Here is a 27,974-nt window from a genome sequence, read left to right on the forward strand (position 1 = left end):
CCCACAGAGAGTTCTTGGGGTGAGGCTGAACCTGGGTCCAAGGGATAGGCACAGGACTGGCTGAGTGGACCGGAGACTTTGGCCCCCATATGAACCTTTGCGAGGGAGCGATGTGCAGGCTGAGTGCAGGGAGGGCCCTGCGGCAGGTGTGCACAGCGCCCAGGGCCAGGGCACCTCTTCTCCCTCTCCCTCACCCTGCACGAGGGAGAGAGCAGGCTCCAGGCCCCCGGGACCCATCCTACCAGAGCCCAAAGGTCCTTCCTAGGACAGACCCACTGAAGGGTCACAAGTTCCCCAGCGACTCCAGAGGGCACTGCCACCAGCACTGGTGACCCGCCCAGGCCTGAGCTGGGGGCCACGGGGAGGGGCGCACTGATGTGGGGCAGGGCTCCGGGTGTTCCTTCACTCCAGCTGCAGCACCGCCTGTCCTCAAAATTAGGGACCTGCTGATGGAGGAGCTCAGCGAGGGGTCCACCAGGCAGCGGGTGGCCCAGCTGGTCCTTCAAGTGGCCACTGGACTCCAGGAGGCCAGGATACGTCCAGAGAAAACAGGTCCTTGATGCCGGATACATACATGTATGCATGCAGACACACGCCCTGTGGAGACCCAGACACACCTGCAAACTCAGACAAGCGCAAACCCAGAAGCACCCCACAGTCACGGGACGCTGCACCACGGAGGCACAGCTGGGGAGACTTGGCCCCAGAGCTGCTCCTTCCTCGCATCCCTGGAACTGCAGGAGCCGAGCCAGCCAGGCATTGCTCCTCTCCTGTGGCACAAAACCTTGCAACAGAATGAAATACCCTCAAGCTGAGGGGAGTCGAGTTTGGGAGCCTGAGTCCTGTAACGAGCCCTGGGCTACATGAATTGCCGTGTCCCCGCCTCCGGAGTATGCTCCCCACAGTGCAGAGCAATGTGGATCAAACAGCAATGGCTTTTCAGCTGCGGCTGGTGGGAACCAGCATGGAACCTGAGCAGCATGTGTGCTGGCAGTGGACCCCTTTGTCCTCCACAGGGCAGAGCGGGCCCACCGCATGCCATGACCCCAGGTTGGTGATGTGGCATGTGTCATTTGTGCATCAGCAGAGGAGCTCAGCATTGAGAGATGGGGACACCAGCTTCTGTCCACCAGCAGCTGTGAGCACTATTTATACCCAGGCCAGATCTACCCCACTAATTCATTTCAAAGGAAGAAAATCAGGTTTCAGAGAAATCATTATGCAGTATATTGCACTTGAAATTATAATTCTATGAAACCTCATTATTTATGTCTAGACTAAAAGAAATTGAGTTTTCATTATTTAACTACATCTCTGCTTCTCTTAGGAAGATGGCTATTTTCTAAAGGCCTTTGGCCCGTTCATTAAGTGTTATTTTCAGAGCAGTACTGCCAGGGTCTTCTGACTTCTCTGGGAGTCACAGGGTTTACCCTCGAAGGTCATTCTGGAAGGACATTATGCCCACCCTGGACCTGTTTGCCCTCAGACCCTTCCTCCCCCATCCCTGTGCCCTGGGTCGATCCCTGTGGGCTGGATTAGCCCAAGGAAGTCAGTCGTGGAAGGTGGGAGAATGGAGGCCCTGGAATTCCCCTCTCTCCACTTGTACCTGTGCCTACAGTGCCTGTGTCTCTGAGACTCTGTGGTCCTGAGCTCATGGAACCCCACCCCCTCTCTGGTTCTCTCTAACCCAAGGATCACTAGCAGGTTGCTGTGCTGGCTGACCTTTGCCTCACAAGCTCCCATGTGCCTTCTCAGCTTTCCCAAGATGACCCCTACATTAACTTCTCCTGGGTTGAAGCACCTTTACTCTTTCCTGTTCCCCTAGTTGGACCCTGGTGCACATATGTTCCTCACCAGGACTCAGGCCTCTATCCCCTCCCCACTTCATGCCCCATCTGCACATGTCCTCCACTGGGCCAGCACCAGATGCTCTGCCATCCTCCAAGCTCAGCCCCAGGGCCTTTGCTCAATGTACCTGCTTATCTGGAGACCTCACTGCAGACCCTGCCCCTCTGTGAAGTCCCAGCTCGAGTGTGGCCTCTGAAGGTCACCAGCCCTGAGCCTCCCACCTGCTGCTGTGGGATCTGCTGGGTCCCCAAGAGCCATGTCTGTCCCCGTTGGTGCTCAGCATGAGCACATGGTGGGATCATCGCACCCATTTACTTTCACTGACTCTTTTATTCACTGGTTATCCACCAAGTACTGATGGATGCTAACTAAGGGCTAACTGATAGATCAGATCAGTCAGGACTGCCTTGTAAGGACAGAAATCCCAAGTCAAACTGGCTCAAGTAAGAAAGGAGAGGTGACAGAAGATGATGGTGATGCAGGTAATTTGCTTCAGACATGGCTGGATCTAGGAGATATTCTTACATTAGCAGAATGCTGTCCCATTACCCCTCTTGGCTCCACTGCCTTCTATGCGGGTGATGGAGGTACAACAGGGTAATAATTTACTTTCAATTTTAAGTGACAGAAACCCTAACCAGACTGACTTAAATACAAAAATGTTTGTTGATGCATGTAACTTAACCTTCTGTGGGTTACTAGCTTCATGCACAGCTGGATCCAGAAGATCTTCCGGGGTTCCCTCCTTTTACATAGCACCTGCTTTCATGTATTGACTGTGTTCTCAGACAGACATCCCTCACTGTGGTGTCAGGATATCTTTTAGAAGTTGTGAAGCTTGCATCTCAGCATCTCAGGAACCCCAGTGGAAGTACTTAACTTTAACTTTGTTTCAACAAAATCTCCAAAATTGAGTTTCCTTGTCTTCCAATCATCTGGCTTGGGTCACATGTCCATCTATGAACCAATGCTTGTTACAACAGGTGTTCAAGATTCTGACTGTGCCTCAGACACAGGCACAAATAAGGCACATATTTGAGGAAACAAAATATTCCACATATAGATATAGATATATAGATATATTTTTTTTAACAAAACTTCTGATTTTTTTTTTGAGATAATTGTAGAGTCGTGTGTGTTGTAATACAGAGAAATCCTTTGTACCCATTACCTGTTTCCCCAGTAGTAACATCTGGTGAAACTATAGCACAATATCATAACCAGGGAATGGACAGTGAGGCCTCATGAGGTGGAAAGAGTAGTGTTAGTTCTGGACCCAAAACGGCAGTGGGCTGATCTCAGCTCTGCTCTCCACATGTGTGTGTGTCCGCTGTGTCTCAGGGGTGTCTATACATTTGTGAGAGAGCAGCACAGGTCAGCAAGGCCCTCCCTAAAGGTGCAGGTTGCAGAGTCATTTGAGGTGCCCACTGATAGGAGAGTCGTCAGAGCGAGTTAGTTAATGCTTTAGCTTAATAAGAATGTGTTCAGAGCAGCATAACTTGTGAGGACAAATTAGATTCCCACCACACCTCCATCCAAGACAGCAGAATAGGAATGGGTTCATGCATCAGTTGTACAATTAAAATTCATGATCATTATGGAAACAAAGTGAGATAGTATGCATTTGTCCAAAAGCAGGGACCCCGCATGGCTGATCTCAGAAATGAGGCTCCTCCATGCCTTGTAGCTGGGCTGGGCTGGTGCTCTGGGACCTGGAGCTCCAGTGAGGGAGACAGAGCTGGGAGGGGTCACTCAGACGGAAGTGGGGTATGAGGGAGGGGTGTCCAACTAGACTAGCCCACCTGTCCCTGGGCTACAAGAGACGTGCGGAACAGGGATTCCTCAGCCACGTTCAGCCCAGATCAGGCAATGCCCATTCGTCCTGATCACAAGGGAGCCCACGAGACCAGAACCACCCGGTGGAGTCAGCCTAGATAAGCCGCCCCTCGGCAGCTCTGCAGATCCAGAGAACAAACGGTAGCTGTCTCAGCCCACTAAGTCTCAGGGTGCTTTGTTATGCCGCATTCTGGTGGCAGTGGCTGACTGACACAATGTCCCTTTCCCAGTCTGGGCACCTGGGAATATTTGGGTGTTCCTGTCCTTCAGGTGCCTGGGCTTCTCTCCACTGAAGCACAAACCTGGAGACAGTTGGGGGGACGCTTCTCTTGTATTCACTGAAGATACCAGGCATTTATGGGATAAAGTGCTTTTTAGGCATTTAACAGGTAGTTTACAGCTCACATAGTAAAAATAATTTGTGCTTATGAAGGATTTATGGTTGCATTATGGGAAAAGTCTATCTTTGCTAGAAGTAAGTAGGAAAGAATATTGTCCCCAAACAAGCCTCCTGAACAGTAATTTCAATGCGTTTACTCAGAGCAAGTGATCAGATTGTAATAAGCTTTATGTTCAGAGCACGGGGCACATCTGTAAAACTGTCCTCAGTGGGATGGTCTGATTGAGCTGGTTAACACATGGGCCATGTGGGAAGTAATCCCATTCCCGGTGAAGAGCTTTTCAATCATCAGAAGCATCATGAATTCAGAGATTTGGGAGCCCTGGCATGGAAAAAGAATACACAAAAGTGTTTTATGCACGTTTTGGTCATCGCAGAAGGGCGGAGGCAGGACCGAGTGGGTCAAGAGGGTCACGTCTCCCCCGGATGGGCAGTGGGAGTCTGACTTCCTGGCTGGCCTAGAACATAGGCAAGTCTGGGCAGTGAGTGCTCAGCGGGTGGCCCCCCTGCCCTGGCGGCCCCGGCCGGCATGCTGCTGTCCTGGGGTGAGGGGATGACATTTCAGAAGTGTTACTCTCCTGTTCCCACTCCAACGGGCAGGTGCAGAGTGTTCCCCACTGCCCCTGACACTGGGTGCAGCCGTGCCACATGTAATGACCAGTTTCAGACAGATGCCACCACAGTCTAGAAAAGTGGGCCCATGGTTAGTTGTGAGAAGAGCCAGCAGGTCCAGGAGGATGAGTCATGTCAGCTGACCCAGGCCTGTGGGTGGAAGAGGGGCTGCCCAGCTCATCTCACATAGCTTGGCCACCTCTACCCACCTTGGAGGGCGAGCCCCGCTGAGGTCAGCTGAGATCTGCCAGCCTGTGTGCCTCGGCTGCCTCTTCCCTGCTGCCACACCTAAAGGGCCACCGGCCCCAACACAGGCTGCATGGGCTTCTAGTCAGGTGCGCCAAAATGCACATTTCCGTATTTCCTGTAACTGGACTTATTTTGTATCTTGAGCCAATGTTATGATTGATGTAAAAAATGTAATTTAGTGAATTCTAAGGGAACTCAGACAAGCTCAGAGTAGTGTGGGGGTAGAGGTGTGAGGAGCTTTGCAGAAAAAACCCAGGAGAGACACATACATGGCTGTGTCCCTTATCAGGAGCCTGCCCCAGGAGCCTCACTGGTCACTGTCTGCAGCAGGAGAGCAGGGTTCCACCCTGGAGCCTGAGGAGGGGACGCTGCCCAGCTCCTGCCCTGGCATTCCCCCTGCTGAGAGAGAGGGGACAATTGAGAGAGTGGCGATGGGGGGCAAGGGCCTGGTCCCTGCAGCCTGAAAACCCCTGGTGGGCCCCAGCACCGTCTTCCTCCTAAATGCAGCCACTGTTTCTGGGTGTCCATGCACAGCCTTGAATAGGGTCTTGGGTGTTCCCACGGTGCCCACTCACTGCCAGGGGTCACGCCAAAGGGCAGGCATAGGACCTAGGGACACTCATTGCATCTCAGAGTGTGCTCAAGCGCAAGGGAATCCTGAGGGACCAAAGGAGGGAATGGTGCTTGGTGGCGCACTCTGAAGAGTAAGTGGCTAGCAGACCTGGTTACTCGTGTGCAGGGGCTGCAGGACATTAAATGATGGATATATTTAAGATGTGGTCCCACTTAGCTATAAAGAAGTCATATGTGTTACATGCATTGTATGGGTGCTTTTCTTTAGACAAAGTTAAAAACTGGAAACTGAAAAGAATGCAGTATTGTGAGCAGGGGTGAGTCTCTGCTGATAGAATTAGGGATGGTGCTTTTCCTTTTCCTTTGACCCCCCAATATTCTCTGATCTCCTCTTCTGTGCCATTAATGCCCATTACTTATGCAACCAGACAAATGGGAAGCTTTTTAAATTTGGCTCTGTTTCCTGGCACCCTCCTCCCTGGGCACCTCTCTTAGTGAGAACGTCCCCTGAATTTTCCCATCTTTGTGAAATGCATGTACATCATTCTCACCAGCACAGCAGAGACCACGAAAAACTCAATCAGAACAGTAGTTAGACTGGACAGCAGGCGTCTCGATGCAGGTCAGATGCCGGGTGAGTCACGGTCCTGTCTGTGTGAGAGCTTTCATTTGCCTCAGGTTTTCACCCATGGACTAAAATAACGAGTGAGCAATCCCCAGACAATTTATGCTTGCCTTCAGAACAAATTAATTCCCTTTTTTATTAAGGATTTTATCTCAAGAGAATTATGTTTTAAAAATGTCTGACTTGGACAAATATTCAAAGAGTCAGGGTCCCCAATTCACACACACTAATGGAAGGTGGGGCCTGTACCCTGGGGGTTGGGGGAGGCAGCACAGGGAGCCTCCTGGGGAGTGCAAATCCCAAAGACTGCACCCCCCTGCATCCTACCAACCCACAGGCATGGGAATCCACAGAGCAGCCTGCATGGCTTGTTCACATAGGCGGTCCCTGAACCATGGGTGACAGGACAGGGCCCCAGAGAGTAACCCCCATGGACTTGAAGAGAAATCTCAACAGAGATCATGAAATCTAATTTAATGATTTATTCTCATCACTAAAAAGGAAATTCCAGGCAAGGCTTAGAAGAAATTCCTTTTCACGATAAATAAAGCACTTTTATTTCTCCACTATTAACACAACTCCATGGAAACCTTCCCTCTCTGCATCTGAGCTTCTGCTAAAAAGGACATTGTCAAAAATGGTCTTTGCTCCTCCCCGGTCAGGACACTGCCCCTTGCTTTCCCTCATCCCCTTGTCACCCCTGCAGCCCTGGAGCCGCTGCTGTGGGAGGGATGGGAGCGGGGCCTGTGGCCACCCCTTTGCATCCACAGGCTCATTCATCCCTGTGCATGTCCCGTCGCTGATGGGAAATGGAATTTCACACACATGCTGGGTTCTTTCTGCAGAAACACTGTGAAAAGACACAAATGTCCAAAACCGTGTCACACTGTAGCTGGTGATAGCCATTAAAGGGCATGAGATTTCCCATAAAGGATGTAATTACATTTTCACCATGTTAAATAAGGGAGGAAAAGTGATACAAGCCCATGACCATTGCATTTAATCTCCTAAAATTTCTTTTCCTTCAGAAATGGTTTTGGGAGTACCTGCCAGGGCAGCTGCTGGGCTCAAGACACGTGTGCCTGAGGCCGACCCCTGGAGGAGTGAGTAAGGGGCATGCTGGGGCCTCCAGCTCGGCCCTCAGGAGCTCACCTATGCCAGCCTCTGTGCGCGGGGCCTGACCTGGCCCAGTGTGATTGTGCACCAGCTTCCACAAGGTTACACAGAAGATGAAATCCCACAGAATTCCTAGCTCGCAGAGCCAGCCCTGGGAGGGCAGAGGAATGAATGTGTTGGTGTGTCCCCTGCTTGACTTAGGATTTGGTGTAAGTCAGGACCTGGGGTGGGGGTTTCCTCCTTCAGCCTGTGCCCCTGGGCCTCCCCATGACCCCTCGTCCCCCTCCTGGATCTCAGTCAGGTGCCAGAGCTGGATTAGCCATGAGGGCGGGCAGGGCACCCCTGAGAAGACCCCACATGGACAGTACAGCTCTCAGAGCATCGAAGGAGGACACGCAAGTCAGTGTTGGCGTCATGAAGTCCCATTACCCGTCATTAGATGAGAGCCCTTGGCCGTTAACTGGGATTCAAGCAATTAGAATAAAGGGGATGTTTGTCACATATTACTAGGTGGAAGGATGCCTGTGTCAACTGAGAATGCCTCCAAACCAGCTGGAGCTCCCAGTTCCCAGGTACACTTGATCACTACAAACTGTCCCTCTGCCCCAAACGTGACCTCAGGAGCCCCACTATTCCCAGGCCCAGAAGTTCATTATCACCTACAAATGGCTCTGCAGAATGAGTAAAATGTCATATCTTAATGGTATGATCACCTGCCTTGATTGTGCAATTAGTAAAAACACCATAATTATACACTTAGAACCTGAAACCATTTATTAGAGAGGCTCTGCTTTGTAACTGGAGCCCTAATTTAGAATGGCAACCTCATGCAACCCCAGCAACATGCAGAGAAGGTGATTTTACCTTGGTGAGAACAGTGCCCTCAGCAGATGAGGGACAAACCCTTTTTCAGATGTAAAAAAGAAGTTTGTGCCTGGTGAGGACATCAAGTCAGAAAGCCAACACATCATACAGAAAGCCGTTTGAAATCCTCTTTACAAGCTGCAAACTCTTTGTTGAGTATTTAAAACACCACTAACTCTCTAAGAGATCATAAAACACTCTGGTGTTCTAAGACAAGGGTTGGGATCCTTTCTAAACATTTAGAAACAGTTGTGAATGTGGGTGTGGGTGTGTATGAGCTGGGGAGTGTAGGTGTGGGGGGTAGGGTGGATGTGTGGGAGAGTGAGTGTGGGTGTAACTCCTTCAGTGGAAGCAGCTCTGCATGGAGGTGTGTGTGTGACTGCACGTCACTTCTCGGCCATCTTGGGGAGCTTGCGTGTGTCTTTGGAAACATCCATCTAGAAGGAAGCCCTGCAGCAGAAGGTTTGAACCTTCATGATCCAGCTCCACAGAGTAGAGTGCTGGGGGCTTAGGGGTAACAAGTAACAAAAGAATGAGAAGCAGATCCCTCTTGTGAGGGAAGTGGAGGGAGCAGCAGGCTGCAGGGTGTGGGGAGCCAGAGCCTCTGGGTCAGGATCTCAGTCTGCCCTGTCCTGATGCCATGCATGCCGTGGGCCAGGAGGAGCTCTCTCTCCTTGGTTCCTCAGGGCTGGGAGATGTCTGCTCAGTCCTGCTGCTGGGGACACTGGGGACCAAGCTGCTCTGGCGTGTTGTCATGCTCTCACTGCAGTCAGTCACACATTCCCTGTTCTCTGTTTCCAGGACAGGGAGGGACCTCTTGTCCTTGGTGATGGAGATGCCTGTCCATCTGTTTTAGAGAAGGACTGTCCTTGTCCCCCCATGCTGGCTTTCCATGGGAGGCCTATTTACACACAGACAGTCACGGTGAAGGAGAGAAAAGACCCTGCCTTTATCGCCTGAGCACCTAGATCCAGCCATACCTGAAGGAAAACCCTATACTTTTCAGTTAAGTGGGCAAATTAACTCCTTTTTTTAAGCCAGTTTAAATTTGGTTCTGTCACTGACAAGCAGAGGCCTAACTGATAACCCAGCTCTGTCCCTCACACCCCAGCTTCAGTCTTCCTAGCCTGAAAACATTTGGAACAGAGAAATAAGGGGGCCATGAAGAGTCAGGTTCTGAACTCTGTGGTCATTACCACCTTCCTGCCACATCAGTGGACTGATATTTTGGAAATGCCATTTCCACCAAAGCCTTTATAGCATCCTGTCGCCCACAGGTCCCACGACCTGAAGACCACTCCCCGGAACTTCCATTCTGCTCTGATGAACCACCAAGTGACCACCAGCCCTCTGCTTTTCCTGATCTGATCCTTCCCCACCCCCTTCTCCAAGCCTTTGCTCTGGTGATGGCGCTGCTCCCTCCCAGCTGTACTTAGCCCCATGAAGGCAGATGCTCCCTTCCTGTCCTTGGTTTCTTGGCTCCTAGCAGAGCCCTGAGCCCTCATAAATGTTTGTAATGATGGTATATCAATAACCACTTCCCCACCACCACATATGCAGTTACTGCAGGATTATAAAGGGTACGGGAGCATTTATATGGGAGCAAAAGACAGATAGGAACTGCTGTTCTGTCTGGGGTTTGGAATGCATCATTACAGTGGTCTAATTAGGCTATATTTCAAGCAGATTCAGAAACTAGAATTAAAGCAATTCTACAGGAGGAAATGAGTGGTTTTCATGCAAAGTTTCTACCCTGTGCTTTTCCAGCAGGCTGTGAAGGCTTGTGTAGCCTTTGATCCTAACTGGAGAAGCCCCGGAAAGGAGGGCCTGGAGAAGTGGCTTCCTTGACATCCCTCCTGACTGAGCTGTCCCCTTGACCTCTGACCTCTTGAGCAACCTCACCTGTGGCTCTGATGGTAGGCGGGTCTCAGGAGGGCTCCAGGGGCTGGGCAGCTGCACCAATCAGCTCAGACTCTCCTGTATCCCCTCGGTGGGACCCACGACTGCACAGGAGATGGAAGGCAGATGCAGCCAACCCTGTGCAGGCACCACAACCTTCTGGAATGTTCTGTCCTCAGTGTCTTTAGTCATGATAGCCAGCCACACACAAGTCTACATCGGAAGAAAATCACCAGTGAGGAAGGCAGTAACCAAGACCCTGTTAATTCATTTGCTTTTGCTGATTGGTTCAGCTGTGAACTCAGCTTGTTTTCCTTGGGACCGAGGATGAGTTGACAGCATAGATAGTTTACTGCACGACCATTAGTGGTGATTGTTTTTGCCCATGTGGTTTTTCACTTGGGTTTATTTTTACAACTAGCATAGCATACCTGATTCATTTTCGGAGGGACACTGACCTTTAGGTAATTGAGTACACAATCTAACTTGAGTCATTTCTTAATAGTCATTTTGATCTGTCATGCTTTTTGAAAATTAAGAACAAATTCTAAGAGGCTTTTAACCTAAGAGACAACTTTTATGACAAATTATTTGGGAACACGAATTCTGAACTTTTAAGTTTAGCAAGAAAAAAGCTAATGTTCACTTTCTATCTTAACTTGGACTCCAAGCTATGCTAGAAATCTTGATCCAATTTCTGTAAAATGAATATTTTTCTTTTCCTCCTAGTTGTGATGTTTCCACCTCTCAGATGAGATTAGCACGAGCCCCTGAGAGGTGCCGCGTCCTCTGTGAGCTCTTCCTGCCCAGGACCAGGGACCACTCAGACTCACCTGCTCTCCCAGGGGCTGGGGCAGAGTTCACTTCCTGCCAAGTCACCTTTGCAAGGATTGCTGCCAGCCTTGCCCTCTGAGCCTGTGCTCAAAGCCTAACTGCCCTGAGAGCTGATTAGTGTGAAAAACTAGGATTCTGAAATGTCTGGGAATTCTGCTGGGAAGACCAGGTACCATCTAGAAACAGGGAGAAGTTGCACATCACCCACAAATCAGGGCCTGTCCTGTGGCCCCTGCTGGCCCAGGACAGATGCCTCAGTGCTGTGGCACCAGCCCTAAGCCCACCTGGCCTGGCTGTGGCAGGCATGGATGAGGAGGGAAGGCCAGGCCTGCCCTCAGCACCTGGAGCCAGGTGGCCTCAGACCCTGGAGAGACTGAGTCCTGGACATGTGGAAGAGGTGGGCCCTCTGGCTCCTCATGCTCCACCCTGGGTGATCTGGACCTGCTCAGCTCACAGCTGTCATGTGACCCTGCACCGACTGGTGATGTAAAGCAGTAGCACCCATCCTCCCCAGCTGCCCTCCACAGATTGGGCTCTGACCTCCAGGTGTGAGTCAGCAAAGGGCAGACCTCTGAGCTCTCAGCCCACCTGGGACCTGACTGCAAGGCCAATGACCCAGAGTGAGACAGCAGGGCACTTCAATGCCCCAGGCTGAGGATGGGAGGCTGGTGCCACAGAGCCGGTCAGTGGACCCCCAGCAGGGGCAGGAGCCAGAGGCCTAGAGATGCCACCACCAGAGTGGTCACAGAGGGAGAGGGGACCTGTCCTGCTGCCCCCTTCTGTTTGCACATTCCTGCCTCTGGCTCTCTTCGGCCAAACCCTGGGCAGGAGCTGGCTAACCCTGGAGCCAGAGGTCAGGCCTGTGCCCTGGAAGCCATCCTGGGAGGCAGGGACAGTCTGAGCCCTAACTCTGGCATCTCCACTGGTCTGGGGCCTTTTGCTATCATGGTCCAGCTGCCCTCCTGTCGGCGGTTAACCTAACCCTGTTAACAGGCACCCATGGAGCACAAGGCCCATCCTAGGTGCAGGGAGCCCTGGCACAGGTGGGTGAGAGAAACTGTGAGGAGTGGGCTCAGGGGTACTGTGCAGGGAGAGGACCCAGAGGAGCCAGCAGCTTAGGGCAGGTCCCTGGGGCTGAGGGCCCCACGTGTGGCTGGGCCTCAGCCATCCTGGACGCCCAGGCCTGCAGTGACATCCCCTTTCCAAGAGTGTCCTGTCCAGGAGGTGCCCACCAGACGCTGAGGCGGGGCCAGAGGTGCTCCTCCACTGGATGCCAGGGCAGTCACCTGACCCTTTGGCGGTCACATGCCTCACATGGCAGGCTGTGAAGGCAAACTCCACAGCACCACATCTGTCCACACGGGGTGGCCGCGATTAGGCCAACAAAAGGGAGCAGGACGCCAGGGGAGGAAATCAGGATCCCACGGCCTTACACGGCGAGGGGGCTTCAGATCCTCGCTGAGGCCGGTGCAGACCCCGGCCTAGGGAGTTGAGCTCTGCCGGACCCACGTGGCCGGACCTTCTGCACTGAGAGGCGCAGCGCGCAGGGGCGGGGCCTGACCGGATAGCAGGGCCGGGGTGGAAGAAGGCGGGGTCGGGTTGGGGCGGGTCCAGGACGGGGTGGGTCAGGTGGGGGCGCGGCCAGGAGGAAGGGCGTGGGGGCCACTCAGGGACCGGAAAGGGAAGGGAAGTCCCTAGATGAAGCGTTAAGACGTCCTGCTGCTCCCACTTCCCCGACCGGCTGTCTGGGGGGGAGAAGCAGTGTGGCCGGCAGCTGCCGGGGGTGTGTGGCAGAGAGAGGTTTTCAGCTTGGATTGGCCTCAGGTATGTTTCCCTGCTGCTGAGGAGCCGGGAGGGGAGGCAGGTGGGGGAGAAGAAAGGCTGAGGCTCTAGCTGAAGGAGCCAGGCGGGAGAGGAGGGGGGGAGCCGGGTGGGAGGGGCAGTCAGGGCCGAGGAGGAGGGGAGCAGGAGTGGGGTTCAGAGGGGGGAGCAAGGCTGGAGGAGGGAGAGCAGGGCCGGAGGAGGGAGATCAGGGCGGGGGCGGAGCAGGGCAGGGGAAGGGAGATCAGGGCGGGGGAGCAAGGCAGAGGGAGGGGGGCAGGGAGGGGGGCGGAGCAGGGCAGGAGGATGGGGAGCAGGGCTGGGGCGGAGCAGGGCAGGAGGAGGGAGATCAGGGCGGGAGCGGAGCAGTGGGAGAGGGGAACTGGGCCGGAGGAGGGGGAGCAGTGCCGGGTGTTCGGGAGAGGGTGGGAGGAGCCAGGAGCAGCCGTGATAGAGCTGTGGGCCCAGTCACACCCAGAATAAACTGCCACTTGGTCAGATGCACAGTAAGCGTCCAGCAGTAGATGGAGCCCGCAGCCAGCTTCCTAAATTCCCTAGACCGGAGTTTTTCTGCTACTTCTCGGAAATTAGCGAATCACTGTATTTCTCAGAATGTCTCAAGTCTCCTTTGCTCCCAGCTGAGATCAAAAAGAGTGGCAGAGGGAGGGAGCCTGGAGATTTGATAAGGTTAATTGAAGTCCCCCAAGGTCAGATGGTTCCACCACTGGAGGTCCAGGCGGCCTAAAGTCAGGGAGAAACAGCCCCAAGCTCCGTGGGTCAGAACCGCCCCTCAGTAAGACGGGAGCCACACCTGATAGCCTTCACTCACTTGATGGGTGCTTCTCCCCGGTTCTCCCCATGGAAGTGGATGGACCTTGGCAGTGGGTCACTGGAGCTGTCCTCTGTGGTACTGAGGACAGTGTGGCAGGTGCAGAAACCTTCCTGAACCTCCCAGCTCAGCCCAGCCTCCAGCACCGCAGCCAAGGCCATGGGTTGCAGAACAGCCAGCACTGGGGCCACCTGAACCCTGACCACAGCGTGTGGCAGATAATGCGTCGTGATGCTTGAGGCGGCCACACTTTTGGATGGTTTGTGACCAACACGTGGGAACTGAGTCGGGGAGTGGCACAGTCTGGGAGTGGCCTAGACTTACTCCACCAGGAGTTGCTTCCCTCGTGGCTGTCCATCGTCCCTGGCCCCCTCCCTGCCAGCTGCAGTGTGTCACTTACAGCTGGTGTCAGTGTGGCACGACCCTGTGCGTCCCATTTTCCATTAGGTTCTTTATTCCCTCCTGGTGGGTCATCTTTGATTCTCACTCAGCTTTAATGAGTCCTCCTAGCTGTGTGTGGTAACATGTCAAATTAATTTCTCCCCGCCTCAAATGGCTTTTGTTTTTGATTCCTCCACATCCTCAGGATACCTCTAGGCATGCTGGTATCTTCATTCATCTTCTGTGACTTAAATGCATTGATTGCCCAGAGTGGGACAGTCCATGTCGCACATCTCACAGCACAGGCCACCTGAGATATCTCCCTACTTCCCCTACAGTGTCTACACTGACTCAAGGTGTCTCTTAATATCCTGTAGCATCTATGCTGATCCCTAATTCATCTACTGGGTCTCCACGCACCTTGAATGGATCTACACTACTATGGATGTCTACATAGTTGTCTGCAGTTTCTACACTGCCTGGTGTATCTGGCTAGTTTCCTGGTATGTCTACACTGACCTGAGGTGTCTCCACTGACCTAGGAAGTTTCCTTGGTCACTGGTGTGTCTACACCAGCCTCAGTTGTCCCCTTAGTTAGCTAGTGCGTCAACACTGACCTGAGATGTTTCCTTAGTATTATGGTATGTCTACTACTCTGATGTTTCTTCCTAGATCCCTTCGTGTGTCTACCATCCTGAGATCACTCTAGTCCCCTAGTTTTTAGCACTGACCCCAGTTCTCCTAGTGTGTCTACACTGCAGATGGAGGTTTACACTGATCAAGATGTCTCCTAGTTCCCACATGTCTGCGCTGACCAAAGACGTCTCCTTTGCCCCCTAGTGTGTGAACATTTACCTCGGGTTTCTCCATAGTTCCCTTATGTCTGCACTTCCTGGGCCATTTCCTTAGTACACCTGTTGTGTCTATACTGGCCTGGGATGTCTCAGTAATGCCTCTGCTGTGTCTACACTGACCTGGTTGACTTCCTTCTTCCCGTTTTATTTATGCTAACCCTAAGTGAGTCCACACCAGCCAGGGATGTGTCTCTGTTACCCTGCGCACACTGAGCCTGCAGTGTCTCCCAGCTTGCTTGGCCCTGCACTGACCACATGTCTGGTGCTGACCCTGCCGTCCTCCATGAAGCCTGCTGAGGAGGCAAAGCAGCCTGGGGCAAGGTGCCTGCAGACAAGGAGGTCCTGCTGCTGTGGGAAGAGACAGAGCCCTTCTCCCTGAAGGAGCTTCATGCCCCTGGCCAGAAAACTGGGGGTGCCATGCCCTAGTAGAAGGGAGGTGAGCTGGGGCAATGGTCGCAGCAAGACCAGCCTGGGTCTCAGACAGCCCTCCTTGCATCTCAGCTGCAGCCAGGAGGCTTCCTGCACCTTCCCACCAAGGCCTGTGGGGAACTTAGTGTCTCAGATTTGTCTACTCTCATCTCTGAAGTCCCCCTACTTCCCCAGATGCTTCTCCCCTAACCTGGGTTCCTACTTCCCCAGGCGTGTTTGTTTTGACCTGGGAGGTCTCCCTATTTCATCAGAAGTGTCCTCCCTAATGTGGGATATTTCCTTGGGGACCATGGATTGCCTAACATGACCAGGAGTGTTTCTCTGATTCTAAGGTGAGTCTAACATGATCAGCATGACCCTGTTGCCCTAGGTGTTTCTGCTCTGACCAAAGAGGTCTCCCTGGCTCCCTAGGAGTATCTTCTCTGACTTGGGGTGTCTCATTCTCCAGGTTCGTCTGCACTAACCTTAGATGTCTCTTAGTTCTTCAGGCTTGTCTACCATAACCTAGGATGTATCCCTTATTTCTCAGATGTGTCCACTGAGAATGTGGACATAATTTCACAGATGTTCTGACACTAACTGGAGATGTCTTATTCCCAGATGTATCTAATCTCACCTGAGGAGTCTCCCTAATTACCAAAGTGTGTCTGTTGTTCAGTGATGACTCTCTCTTTCCCCAGGTAATCTGCCTTGACCAGTGAGGTCTCCCTAATCTCTGAGATGTCTCCCTAGTTCTCTGGGTATGTCTGTTCTGATCTGTGATGTCTCTATGAGATCAGGGTAGAGAAACCAGAGACTTGGGAACATGCTCTAGGTCAGTGTACACGTATGGGGAATTACTGAAACATCCCAGGTGAATGTAGACACACCTGTGGAATTAGGGAGAGCACCCACATCAAAGCAGACACACCTGGGGTATAAGGGAGACACTCTGGGTCAGAGTAGACTCATCTGGTCATCACTGATATCCCAGCTCAGGTGGGCAGACCTGGGAAATCAGACATCTGTGTCACTGTAGACACACCAGGAAATTGGAAAGATTTCCTGGGCTAGACACAGTACACACTGAGTGAACTAGCAACATGTCCCAGGTCAGTGTAGACACACCTATCTGGCTCTCCCTGCACTGCTCCATGTGAATATAGGGTTTTAATTCCCCTCAGATAGGCCATCCTTTTTAACGTTAACATCTGGTCATTTGGGATCTTTGAAACATCTGGATGTCTGTAATGGCTGGAGAAACTAAGCCCAGGAGAGACAAATACCATAAGCCACATCCACCTCCTTTATTCAGGGAACTTGCTCATTACAATATGTGTGGTTGTCAGGGTAACACGTGGCAGGGACAAAAACCCTAAAAGGCTTGGAGAAGATAATTTTATAAGCTCAGATTCTTGGCTGAAGTGGCTTAAACCTGATTCTTGCTGGCTTGAGCAAACAGGGCTCCACTTTCTCTTTCATCTTAGCTTGCACACTCGGAAAGGCCATGTGAGTACAGGGCCAGCACAGCTGGGGCTCACACTGTCACCAGGACCACCATCTCTTTATCACATGCTCTGCGGCTTCTTAACAGAAGTCCTCATCCAGTGTCACACAGCAGCACTGAAAGGCCCAAACCCAGCTGATTGTTCATATGAGCAAGTCTGGACTTTAAATAACTACCTGACAGGCACTTAGGATAAATGCCACCAAGATAAAGTACTGAAATGAGAATTTGACAAATCTGAAGGTGTAGTGAGGGTGTCCCTGAGGAAGTGACATTTAATCCAAGACCTAAAGACTCAATATCAACAGGAAGACAAAGGGACACTGGGCAAGCTCTCCAGGGGTGCATTACATACACACAAACTCTGGGTCTGGAAAGTTGCTGACCCATTTGAAGGACTGATCCAGGGCAGGGCAGGAAACGTGTGTGAGAAGCAGGGGTCTTGCCAAGGTCTAGAGCACAGCAGCTACACAGGGCTCGGGGGATTCTGCCATCAGGACACGGATTGGCATGGTGGGCCTCTCATTGGACAGAGATGGGTTAGTTCAAACATCAAAAAGAATAGTGACTGCAGTGGACTAAGGGACACTGGGCACAGAAAAAATCAACCCTCGACACCAGGAAGGAAGGTGCAGACACCACTGTTTACCTTACAGAGGTGAATGGATTAGAGAGGGCAATCAACAGCATACACCAACCTGCTATGCCTGTGAACTGGACAGCTTCCTAGGACACACAGACGTCCACCACTGACTCAGAAAGAGACAGAAAATCTGGTCAGACCTGTAACAAGGGGAGAGATTGTACCAGTAATGAAAACCTCTGAAAAGAGGGCAGCCAGGACCAGATAGCTGCACTCGTGAACACTACTGCATTTTAAAAGGTGACTGTGGTGCCCAGGAACCTGCTGTCACGTGGCCCCGGCAACATTCGCCACCGAAGAAGGCACTAACAGCCAGCACAGCTCCCTCACAAATTTCATCAGCTTTCTACACAGGTATTTGCATTTGTGACACTAGCTGCCTGAGCCCCTCCCCATTCCTCCCCTCCACCCCCAAACAGCACCACACCACCCAGGCCTCGGGCTGCACCTGTGCAGGACACCAGCCAAGACCCCTGAGGCTGATGCCCGTGACTAGCCTCTGCACCTGTGCACTGCACACACTGCCAACCTGATGCCCCTCACTGACCTCCACTGCTGTGAGTGTTCCCAGTGGACAGTGTGCAGCCATGGGAGAGCATGCTGACAGCTGGCGCCCCTGCAGCTCCAAGGCACAGGCAGCTGTCCCTGGCCCTTGATGCCTACCCTAGCCCCACGACTATCTACGTATCTGTAACAGAACAGACCCCTGCCACCACAGCACTGTGGCTGCTGAAAGGAACACATCAGACAAAACAAAAGGATGCTAACTAGTTACATGAAAACATATGAAAGATAAAAGGTAAGCATAGACAGTGCTCTAATGTGGTGGTCTGTGCACACCAGTCACCTCTAGTATAAAGGCCAATGGATGGAAGTATTGAAAACAGCTGTAGCCACAATAATGAATTAACAGATGCCGATATAAAGTATGACATCAAAACATAAAATGTGGCACGGGTGGAGGTATGGAAGGAGTTAAAAGATAAGAGTTTTGTATCCAATCAATGTTACCAGTTTAAAACAGCCTCTATATCTGTAAGATGGATCTAGTAAGAATTAGGATAACCACAAACAAAAACCTACAGTGATACACATGCAGTAAAGAGAAGGGAATCAACATATACCATTACAGGAAATAGCAATTCACAAAGAAAGAGAAGAGAGCAAGAGAGAGAAAAGAAACAAAGGAACTTCAAAACAGCCAGAAAACAATAAACAAGATGGCAATAGTAATCCCTTACCTATCATAACTCTGTTAAAAGTAAATGGATTAAATTCTCCAGTCAAAAGGCACAGAGTGGCTATTTGGGTAAAAAACAAGATGCCACAATGCTGCCTACAGGAGACTCACTTCAGCCTCAGGGACACACATAGATTACACTGAAGGGATGGAAAAAGATACTCTACATGAACAGAAACGATAGGAGGGCAAGGGTAGTAGCAGTATTTACATTGGCCCAGACAGACTTAAGTCAGAGTAACGAGAAAAAAACAAGATCATGAAATAATAATAAAGGAGTCAATTCACCAAGATGATGAGATAATTACAAAAATACATGCACCCTGCACCACAGCACCCAATCATATTAAGCAAATATTCACAGATCTGAAGGGAGTAAGAGAAACAATAGTAGGGGAATTCAATACAGCACTTTCCACAATGGACAGATTATCCACATAATAAATTAGTAAGGAAACACTGGACATTTCTCAGACAAACACCACATGACCTCACCTCTGCGTGAAATCTTAAACATCAAACACAGAGAGGAGAGTGGTGGTTGTTGTCAGGTGGGAAGACATGGACCAAATAGTACAAACTTTCAGTTATAAAATGAGTATAAGTTCAGGGATGTCAGAAGAGCACCGCATCACGTACCTGAAGCTGCCATGAGTTCATCTTTAATGTTCTCACCATAAGAACAACAAAATGGTAATTACATGGGATGAAGGATGTGTAAGCCAGTCTTACTGTGGTGATGATTTCGCAGTATATATGTGTGTTAGATCATCACACTGAACACCAGAAACCTACACAATGTTACATGTCAATTATATCTCAATAAAGCTGGGAGGAAAAAGTATAGACCAAAACCCTTATGAATACTGATGGAAAAATCCTCAACAAATGCTATAAGACCTGACTCAGACACCTCCTGAACCGTGAGCAATAAAAACTGGGGTGTGCTGAGGCAGTAAAGCACTAGAGACCAGCGTGAGAAGGGGCAGGCCACCCAATGGAAACAGCTGGAGAGGGGGTATCTGTGCCTCTAGGGGCCCCTAAGTGGCCCTCACCCAGCCCGGGGTGCCAGAGGTAGATTGGGAAGAAGGGCCTGGCTAAGGAGACTGCTTCGTAAGCAAAGTGAACCCCTCCAGGGACCATCCCCTCTTCCTCCTTGTGGGAGAAGATGCTGTCCTGTCAGGTCCAAGTGACCATCGGTGTGGCTGGCAGTTGTAGGTCACCCTGTAGGTAACAACCTGGAGGTCTGCCCCTACAGCAGGGTGTGCGGGGGGCCGGATTCTGGAGCAGACTGCTGGGTCTACAGCTACGGGCAGTGGGGACGCTGCTCCCAGGTCTCCGCCTCCTTATCTCACTGCGGGCTCCCGTGTGGATGTGATTGGGGCAGTGCTGGCACACAGTGCTCGCTCCGTGTCCTTAGCATACATTTTCCTCCCTTACACACACAGTTACCACAAGTTCCTCTGTAAATGCACCCATTGCTCCTGCCAAGAAGTTCTTTCTCCTGCCTTGGCCTGAGGCTCCAGTTCTGAACCCAGGACTACAGAGGGTTTCCTAGGGCAGCAGGTCTCTTAAAAAAAACATTACGCGTGTTAGTGGAATAGGTGAGTTCAATGTTTCAGAAGTGACATCCTAAAGTCAGGACACAGGGTGAAATGGTGGACAGTCAACATTGCCCTTGACGACTACACACAGCCCCTGAATTGCAGCAATTAAGGACACAGCATCCCAGTGCCTGTGGGCAGTCCCCTGGGGCCTGGGGCCAGTGTTTCCCCAGCCAAGCATGGGGGACAGAGACAGCTCGCAGGGAAGGAGGGCCCAGAGGCTCGGCTCTCCAGGCTGCGAGCACATTCAGCAAAGCACCACCCACCGAGCAGCGACCTGCAAGACCAGATGAGTGGCTCATGCCCGTCTCACGCCCTTGGCCATGACGTTGCCCAAGCTCCCCTCGCCTGAGCCTCTCATGACTACAGGCACCAACTTCCCAGCCCAATCCCTAGGGTGACCGGCAGGGCCTCCACTGTGCTGCAGGCTGAGCGTGCTCTCCCACCAGGGCCCCCAGTCAGCCAGTTCTCAACCCATCTGCCGTGCCCCTCTCCTGATCCCAATGTCTACCTTTGAAGGCAAGTGGGGTATGGAATTTATGTCAGAGGCATTAGCTGGGCACCTGCTCTGCTCAAGCATGGAGTGAGTCGCTGGGGTTTGCCTTCCGGTGTGTTGATCACAAACTGCTCACCCCTGTCCACTGAATTCAGGGCTTTGTGTGCTGGTTGAGTGAGAGCCGGCACAGGACCTGAGCCCCTGGAGGCAGCTGCTGAAATGTGCTCTTGGTCTCTGCAAAGATGCAAAGTATGCACCGTGGGCCACGGACACATCATTCTGTCCCCAGGGATTCAGGGCAGATGTCCCTTAGGCAAAGCTTCTGCTCGCCTACCACAAAGCCTGCCTGCAGATGAGGCTGCCCTAGACAGCAGTCCCGTCCATCACAGCCCAGCTACCAAAACAGGCGAGGGAAGCAGGCAGATGCACCCAAAGGACACCACCCTGGGAGGAGCAGCATTCAGCACAAGGGCTGTGTGTTCCCATGGAGACAACATAAAATCCAACAGAGGAAATGGAAGCCGAGTGTCAAGAATTTCTTTAATTTTAATGGGAGTAGCACTGAAACTGCTCATTCCCAGTGCTGTTTGAAATGTTTGCATGGTAACAGTAAATGCCTTTGATCTTGTTGGTTTTTAATTGGCTTTCCTGGTGGACGAGTCCTTGTGAATGAAAGGATGTGGGGCAGAGCAAACAGAGCCAACATCCTATCAGTTCAGGGGCGACGGAGGCAGTCCGAGGGGGGCCTGAACTGGAGTTGAACCCCGGGCACCCGTCCGGGGACCCTTCCACCCCAGAGCCACAGGTCTGCGAGGGGTCCTCGGGGGTCCTCATCCATTGCTGTTCTTATATTTGCCAGACACTTTTAATAGGCATCTCTCGGGCTGCAGTTGCTATCTGCTGGATTTCAGAGGAGAGCTAGTTCTGAGGCGGGGAGTGGGGTCCTCTGCTCTCTGGCAAGGCTCCTAAGAGCAGGTTACCCAGGTGTAGTGGCTTTGTGGAGACCTAGTGGGCTTTGTACTTACTATTTGTAAACTAAACTTCAATAAAAGGGAAAAAATGGGTCATTTCCTGAGATAATCAAGGACACTCTTTTAAGAAAGGTACTATGATGGGTAATATCATGGTAACTGGCTTCTCTTCCCTGGGAGGGGATTAGGATCCTCTCCTGCAGTGCCCCCACTCAGCCTGGGGGAGCCCAAGGACCACTTGCTTCTGCCAGTAAGTGTGCGCCCCTCTGACGGGGACTTTGGGCCCCTCTCCACCCCATGCCCCTCTCCTCACTGCCTCCCTGTCTCCCCTCTCCCTCCCTCTTCCTCTGCATCTTGCCAGTCCTTTGACTGGTGGCATCTTTCACCTATGACACTGGATGGCACCCCATGGGGAAGACACAAAGGACAAAAGACCTCAGGGGAGAGAACAGCAATGGGGTGGCTAGAGGGCCTGGAGTAGACCTGGGAAGGGGGAAGGAAGGGGAAGAGGGATGGAGAGAGCCAGGGCCAGCACACCTGGAGTTGGGGTCCTGCTGGGAGAAGAGCCTAGGAGTTCTGGTCAGGAGGGCAGGTCAGTGGCTGGTGACTAATTAGGGGTGTGTTGACCGTGTGGATGTGTCCAGAGCCCTTGACAAGTGGCTGGGACTTGGGATGAGAAGACCATGTGTCTCCTCAGTCAAACCGACCCTCACATTTCGGATACACACCTACATGACTGCCTTTGCCAGCACTTTTTTCAGGGAAATGATTGACTTTTAGCAAGTAGAACTTGAAACACAATGTAATTTACATTAGCAACCCCAAAATGGAATACTTAGGTATAAATCTAACAGCATATGACAAGATCTATGTGAGGAAAACCATAAACTCTGATGGATGAACTCAAAGAACTAAATAAAAGGAGAGGGAGTCCATGTTACAAACAGGGAGACTCGACATAGTTAACATGTTGGTTCTTCCCACATTGATCCGGAGAGTCATGCAATCTCAGTGAAAATCCCAGCAACTTATTGTGTGGATGTTAACAAACTGATTGTAAAGATTATATGGAGAGGCAAAGATAAAAAATCATCTGATATTAGAGGAAAATAAAATTGGAGGACTGATGACACCTGACTTCAAGCTACAGCACTGAGACAGGGTGGTACTGGTGAAAGAACAATCAGACCAACTGAACAGAGTCCAAAGCCCAGAAACTGATCCACGTGATATGGCTAACCAATGTCTGATACAGGAACACAAGTAACATAATGGAACAAAGACAGTTTTCCAACAAGTGGTGCTGGGACAACTGGACATTCACATGCAAAGGACTGAATCTGGACACAGAGACACAGACCTCTTACACTTCACAAAAAAGGAACTCAAAATGGATCATAGACCTCACTATAAAATGCAAAACTCTTAAAACTTCTAGGAGATAACTTAGGAGAAAACCTGGATGACTTTTAGATATGACACTAGACATACAATTTAGGAAAGAAATCAGACGATCAAATTTTAAAACTTCTGTGAAAGACACTGTCAAGTGATTGAAAAGGTAAGTCACATCTGATACAGGACTGTTCACCAAAATACACAAATAACTCCTAAAACTCAACAAGAAAATAAACAACCCAGTTAATAAGTGGGCCAGAGACCTAAACACACACTTCGTCAAAGAAGATAAACAGATGGCAACTAAGCATACAAAAAGATGCTCCTCCTCACGTCACAGCGGAAATGCAACTTAAAATGACACACAACTACACATGTTACAATGGCCAAAGTCCAGAACACTGACAGCACCAACTTCTGAAACTAGATCTGTATCATACACCACTCACAAAAACTAACTTGAAATGGATTAATGACTTTAATCTAAGACCTAAAACCATAAAACTCCTAGAAGACAACATGGGGGAAAAGCTCCTTGACATTGGTCTTGGCAATGAGTTTTCAGTTATGACACCAAAAACTCGGGCAACAAAAGCAAAAATCAACAAGGGGCACATCAAACTAAGCAGCTTCTTTCTGCTCAGCAGAGAAACCATCAACAAAACAAAAAGGCCACCTAGAGAGGGAGGAAATATTTGCAAACCATGTGATAGGTAAGGGGTTAACATTCCAAATATATAAAGAAACTCAATAACACCACCACCACCACAATCTGATTTAAAAATGGGCAGAGGACCTGAGTAGACATTTTTCCAAAGACACACAGATGGCCAAGAGGCACATGAAAAGATGTTCCACATCACTAATCAGCAGGGAAAGGCAAATCAATACGACAGTGAGATCTCACTTCACATCTGTAGACCTCTGTAGAAATGCGATATCTGAGGACCCGCTTCCCCAGTCCAGAATCAGTCTGCATTTAGACAAGTGCCCCCACGTGATGTGCCCAGGCCCTGGCTTTCAGTAGCACTGGTTTGGAAGACAGGTAATTGAGGAGCTCTTTGGAGCCCAGTGGATAACAAGCCCAGGCCTGATGGGAGGCTGGGCTGCTGCAGAAAGGGAGCTCAAAAGCCTCCAGTCCTACCAACATCTCACCTCAGGGGATGGAGCCTGACTGCCAACTTGCAGGAGGCACGTGCTGAAATTACAAGCAGGAGCTCTGTTGCCCACTGACCAGGCAGGGTCGGGAATGGGCCTGAGCATCCTCCGGGTGTAACCATGTGTTTGACTGAGCTGACCTGATGCTAGGCCATGCTCAAGCTACCACCTTGTCTCACTATTATCACCCCCAATTTGGAGGTGGGGACCCTGAGGTGCAGACAGGCTCAAGGACACATCCTAGTCACACCTCTGGAGGGTGGCAGCACTGGGGCCGAGCCCTGGCAGCCTGGCACGAGCCTGAGGCTCTGAGCATAGCCCCCAGCAGCCCCCCATGATGACCTGGTGCTGCCTGCCCCTCAGGAACACCAGTCCTCTGGCACGGGGATCACACATTGCCTCCCTGCAGCCCCAAGCCCACTTTGGTGCCTGGAGCCCCTAAAGCCTCAGACCTATGTCTTAGAGGCCAAGGGGTACTTCTTAACATTTCCCAGGGCAGCCCCTCCTGGGGGGTCAAGTCAGGCATTTCCATGGATCCTTCTGGGGATGCTGCTGGGTGGGAGGGAGACCCTGCAGGGAGGGCACAGAGCTGCCTGGTCCCTGTCCCTCACAGGCTGGAAACTAAGGGAGTCACCCCAGGCCAGGAGATGCCTCCAGGGACCTGTGTGGTTCCAGGCCAGGGAAGGCAGCGCACTGATGAGGAGCCTGCGTCACCGAGTCCCTCCCCTGCACTTGCTCAGTCCACACTGTCCGCAGGCTGGCCAGACCTTGCCTGTGTCTTCTGGAGCCTGCAGGCTGCCTCCCCACCATGCTGTTCTCAGACCCGCGTCTCTCCAAGGGGAGTCCCCCTGTCTGAGGTAGCCCCTCCTCACCCGCATTTTCTAAGCACACTTCTTCAGGATGGGGGCCCCTCAGGGAGGGGTGCCTCCCTCTCCTCAGTCCCTGCTACTGGCATGCCCAGGTCCAAACCCAAGAACAGCCAGAGAGCCAGGAGCCAGGAGCCCACCACGGTCCTTGCAGGTCAGCCTCTCAGAGCAGAGAGGTGGGCACCCACAGAGGCAGGGCTCAGTCCAGTGCAGGAGGCAGTGAACACTCCCTGCCCTCCTCATCCTGAGCGCCCCAGCTGGGCCCTCAGCCCAACCAGCCACCCCAGGCCTCAGGGCTGAGCACTCTTCCCCACTAACTGCTCCTGAGGCCGCACTCAACCTGGAGGCATCCCTGCCGCCCTCACCTCCCCTTCTTCCTGCCCCACTTCTTGCAGGCTGGGGGCTGGGCTCCTTTCTCTAAAGACCCCATGGGTCAGCCTGCACCAGGACCCCCACCTCCTGAGTCTCTAGGACCTGGGTCCCCAAGTCAGGGCCTTCAGAGCCAAAGAAAGGTGGGCTCCTTACCTCCCTTGGTCATTCATTAGGAAATCAGAACCCTGAATTTCATTTTAGAAATTAATATTCATTAAAAATCCAATAATATAGAATTATGGCAGTATTTGAGGGGAAATTAAAGGAATAAATAATCCATAAACCTCTGAATGCGTTGTCCTTATGCAGAAGTAGCGCCAGCTTGATTTCCATGCTGCCTGCTGAATTATTACGAGTTCTCGGCTGCCCTGGGGCCTTGCCTGCAATCAGCAGTGCGGCCTCCCCACCCCAAGCGGGGGCTCTCATGGGCAGCACTGGGTGGGAAGTCTGTGGCATGTGGCTGTCACCCCCTGAGGAGAGTCAGTTCCTAGGGCACAACTCAAGGGCACCCTGAGGGCTCCAGGTCACCACATGCACGGGGCTCAACTACGGCGGAGGGTGTTCTGGGAATTTCCCCGCAGCAGACCCTCCCAGGCCCCTGCTCGCCACCCCAAGGGACCACTAGCAGTAGGGGACTGGCCTAGTCAGTGGAGCCCACGACACTCTATGTGGATGATGCGTCCTGAGGGTTCTCCTTGTGCTCCAGGTCCCCGCTCACCTCTCGGCCTCACCCCCCAGAGTTCTGCTCCCTGACAAGACACTTGCTCCCTGTGAATGAGCCAGGAACTCCTTGCTCATGCCTCCCTCACCTGGGGTGCTTCACGTGGGAGGTACTTTCCTCACCCGCATTTTGCCCTGTTCTTCCGTTTGCTCCTCCAGCCTTTCTCCCCACGGAGCCAGAACCCTGTATGTAACCCAGCACGCTCTGCGTGTGGCTTCCGGTCAGGCTTACCACTGGGGGGCCCTGGTGAGGCGGGGAGGGGACTGATGCTGCCGTATCTCCCTGGCGACCACGGCACTCGCTCTAAGTCCTGGAGCTAATCAGCATGCTCATCCTCAGCCGCCTGGCTGGGGAACTGCAATGAATTACCAGTATTAGCTCTGCACTGTGCAGATAGCTGTTCTATCCAGCGGCCTCAACCCCCTCACTTCAGGCATGCCGCCTGTTTCCTGCCTGGACCCTGACTGACACCATATCCTTCAGCATCTGGTTCCATCCCCACTTTAGAGTTACTCTTCCTACTATGGCTTTTTTATAGAATTCATAGAAAATTACTCTGGGTTTCCTTCCATTTCTGCCTCCTTCGTTACTGGCCCCCTCTTGAAACCAGAGACAGCTTGGTCTCACTTACTTCGAGTGGCCCAATAATGCCTTACATGCAATAGGAGCATAATAAAGCTGGATTCACTGAGCTTGAGAGAACCACTGCTTTTCCAGGTGGGAAGTTTTCAGTACTCTGGAGAGATCCAAGCAGGTCTGAGAAGCCGCAGGCTGCTGCTCCCCTGGGCCCTGAGGGCTGCACAAAGGACTGGCCAGGCCGGGTGTCTGCATAGCAGGTTGCAGATGAAGGGCCCGACCATGAGCAGGACCTTGTGGGGTGTCATCAGGGCCAGTTGGGACAGGCATTTGGCAAAGGCAGCCACCAGGTAGGCAGGCAGATGACTGGGCAGGGCAGAGGGTGTGAGGCCACAGCTCCCAGGTCCCCTCCCTGGTCCAAGGCTGAAGCCCCACTGGGTGGCTCAGGCTGGGTGTGGGCTCAGCTCAGGGTGGGAAGACAGGTGGCTCTGCTGCCCTCAGGCCAGGGCAGGGTGGAGTGATCAGGGTGTTCCTTGTGCTAGCTCTGGGAGATGTCTGCTTTTACTCTCTGCTTTGAACAGCTGCCCCTTGATGTCTTCAAACCTCACAGTGAGGACCAAAGTCCAACCTGGGAAAAGCTCCATTTGGTCTCGGCAGTAGCGTTCCCTGCTCTGCACTGTCCACTGTCGTGTCCTTCACCTCCCTCCAGGAGGACTGCTCTTTCTTCTCCTCTGCCTCCTGCTGCATTTGAACATTTGCATCTCTGTGCTAGGTTTCATCTTTATACAGAGAGTTTCCTCTGTGACCTTTTTCCCCAACATGGAGTTTACAGGAACTGCTCTTAAATGGGGCCAACACTCTCTATTTAACTTGGACATGCTGTCAGGCCAAGTAATTTAGCTAAAGAGGGGAAACGTGGCTGCTGTCACCAGTAGATCATGTTCTACTTTGACTCCAAAGCATTCTTGCATTTGCAAGGATGCTGTCCTTCCTAAAAATAGCTCTGACTTTTACAAGGCTATTTAACTCTCCGAGCTAATATGATGGCATGAAGGAAATTACTGTGATGATAGCTGTCCTTGCCATTTACAAAGTTTCAGGATATTTACCATTATTTACACACATATATTACTTATACCATCCACGGACGCCACCTACTCCTAACCACCAGAGTGACAAGTGGCTCTTGCTGGGTAGCGCAGCACCCTCATAGCCTGAAGACCTTCCCCTCTGTCCCAAGAAGGGAAGACCCAGAGGTTTCCAGGCGGGAGGC

General features: G+C 51.8%; 2 long non-coding RNA genes across 3 annotated transcripts in view; one reads left to right on the top strand and one right to left on the bottom strand.

Moving 5' to 3' along the window:
- Window positions 1–6,068: 6,068 nt before the first annotated feature.
- The window catches only part of LOC118971659 (uncharacterized), a 97,632-nt gene continuing 75,726 nt past the window's right edge, over window positions 6,069–27,974 (bottom strand). Inside the window, exons 3-5 of the long non-coding RNA XR_012125784.1 lie at window positions 17,355–17,439; window positions 10,026–10,235; window positions 6,069–6,169 (exon numbers count right to left, since the gene is read on the bottom strand). This is a non-coding gene — a long non-coding RNA (uncharacterized lncRNA). The remainder of the gene's footprint in view (window positions 6,170–10,025; window positions 10,236–17,354; window positions 17,440–27,974) is intronic.
- On the top strand, window positions 12,378–21,283 carry LOC118971658 (uncharacterized). Of its 2 annotated transcripts, none has more exons than XR_012125783.1 (2): window positions 12,378–12,680; window positions 19,988–21,283. It is a non-coding gene; the product is annotated as an uncharacterized lncRNA (long non-coding RNA). The 2 variants fall into 2 exon arrangements; XR_012125782.1 differs by having other exon boundaries at window positions 20,929–21,283.

Source organism: Manis javanica, chromosome 15 (genome assembly GCF_040802235.1).
Source record: "Manis javanica isolate MJ-LG chromosome 15, MJ_LKY, whole genome shotgun sequence".
NCBI classification, from domain to species: domain Eukaryota; kingdom Metazoa; phylum Chordata; class Mammalia; order Pholidota; family Manidae; genus Manis; species Manis javanica.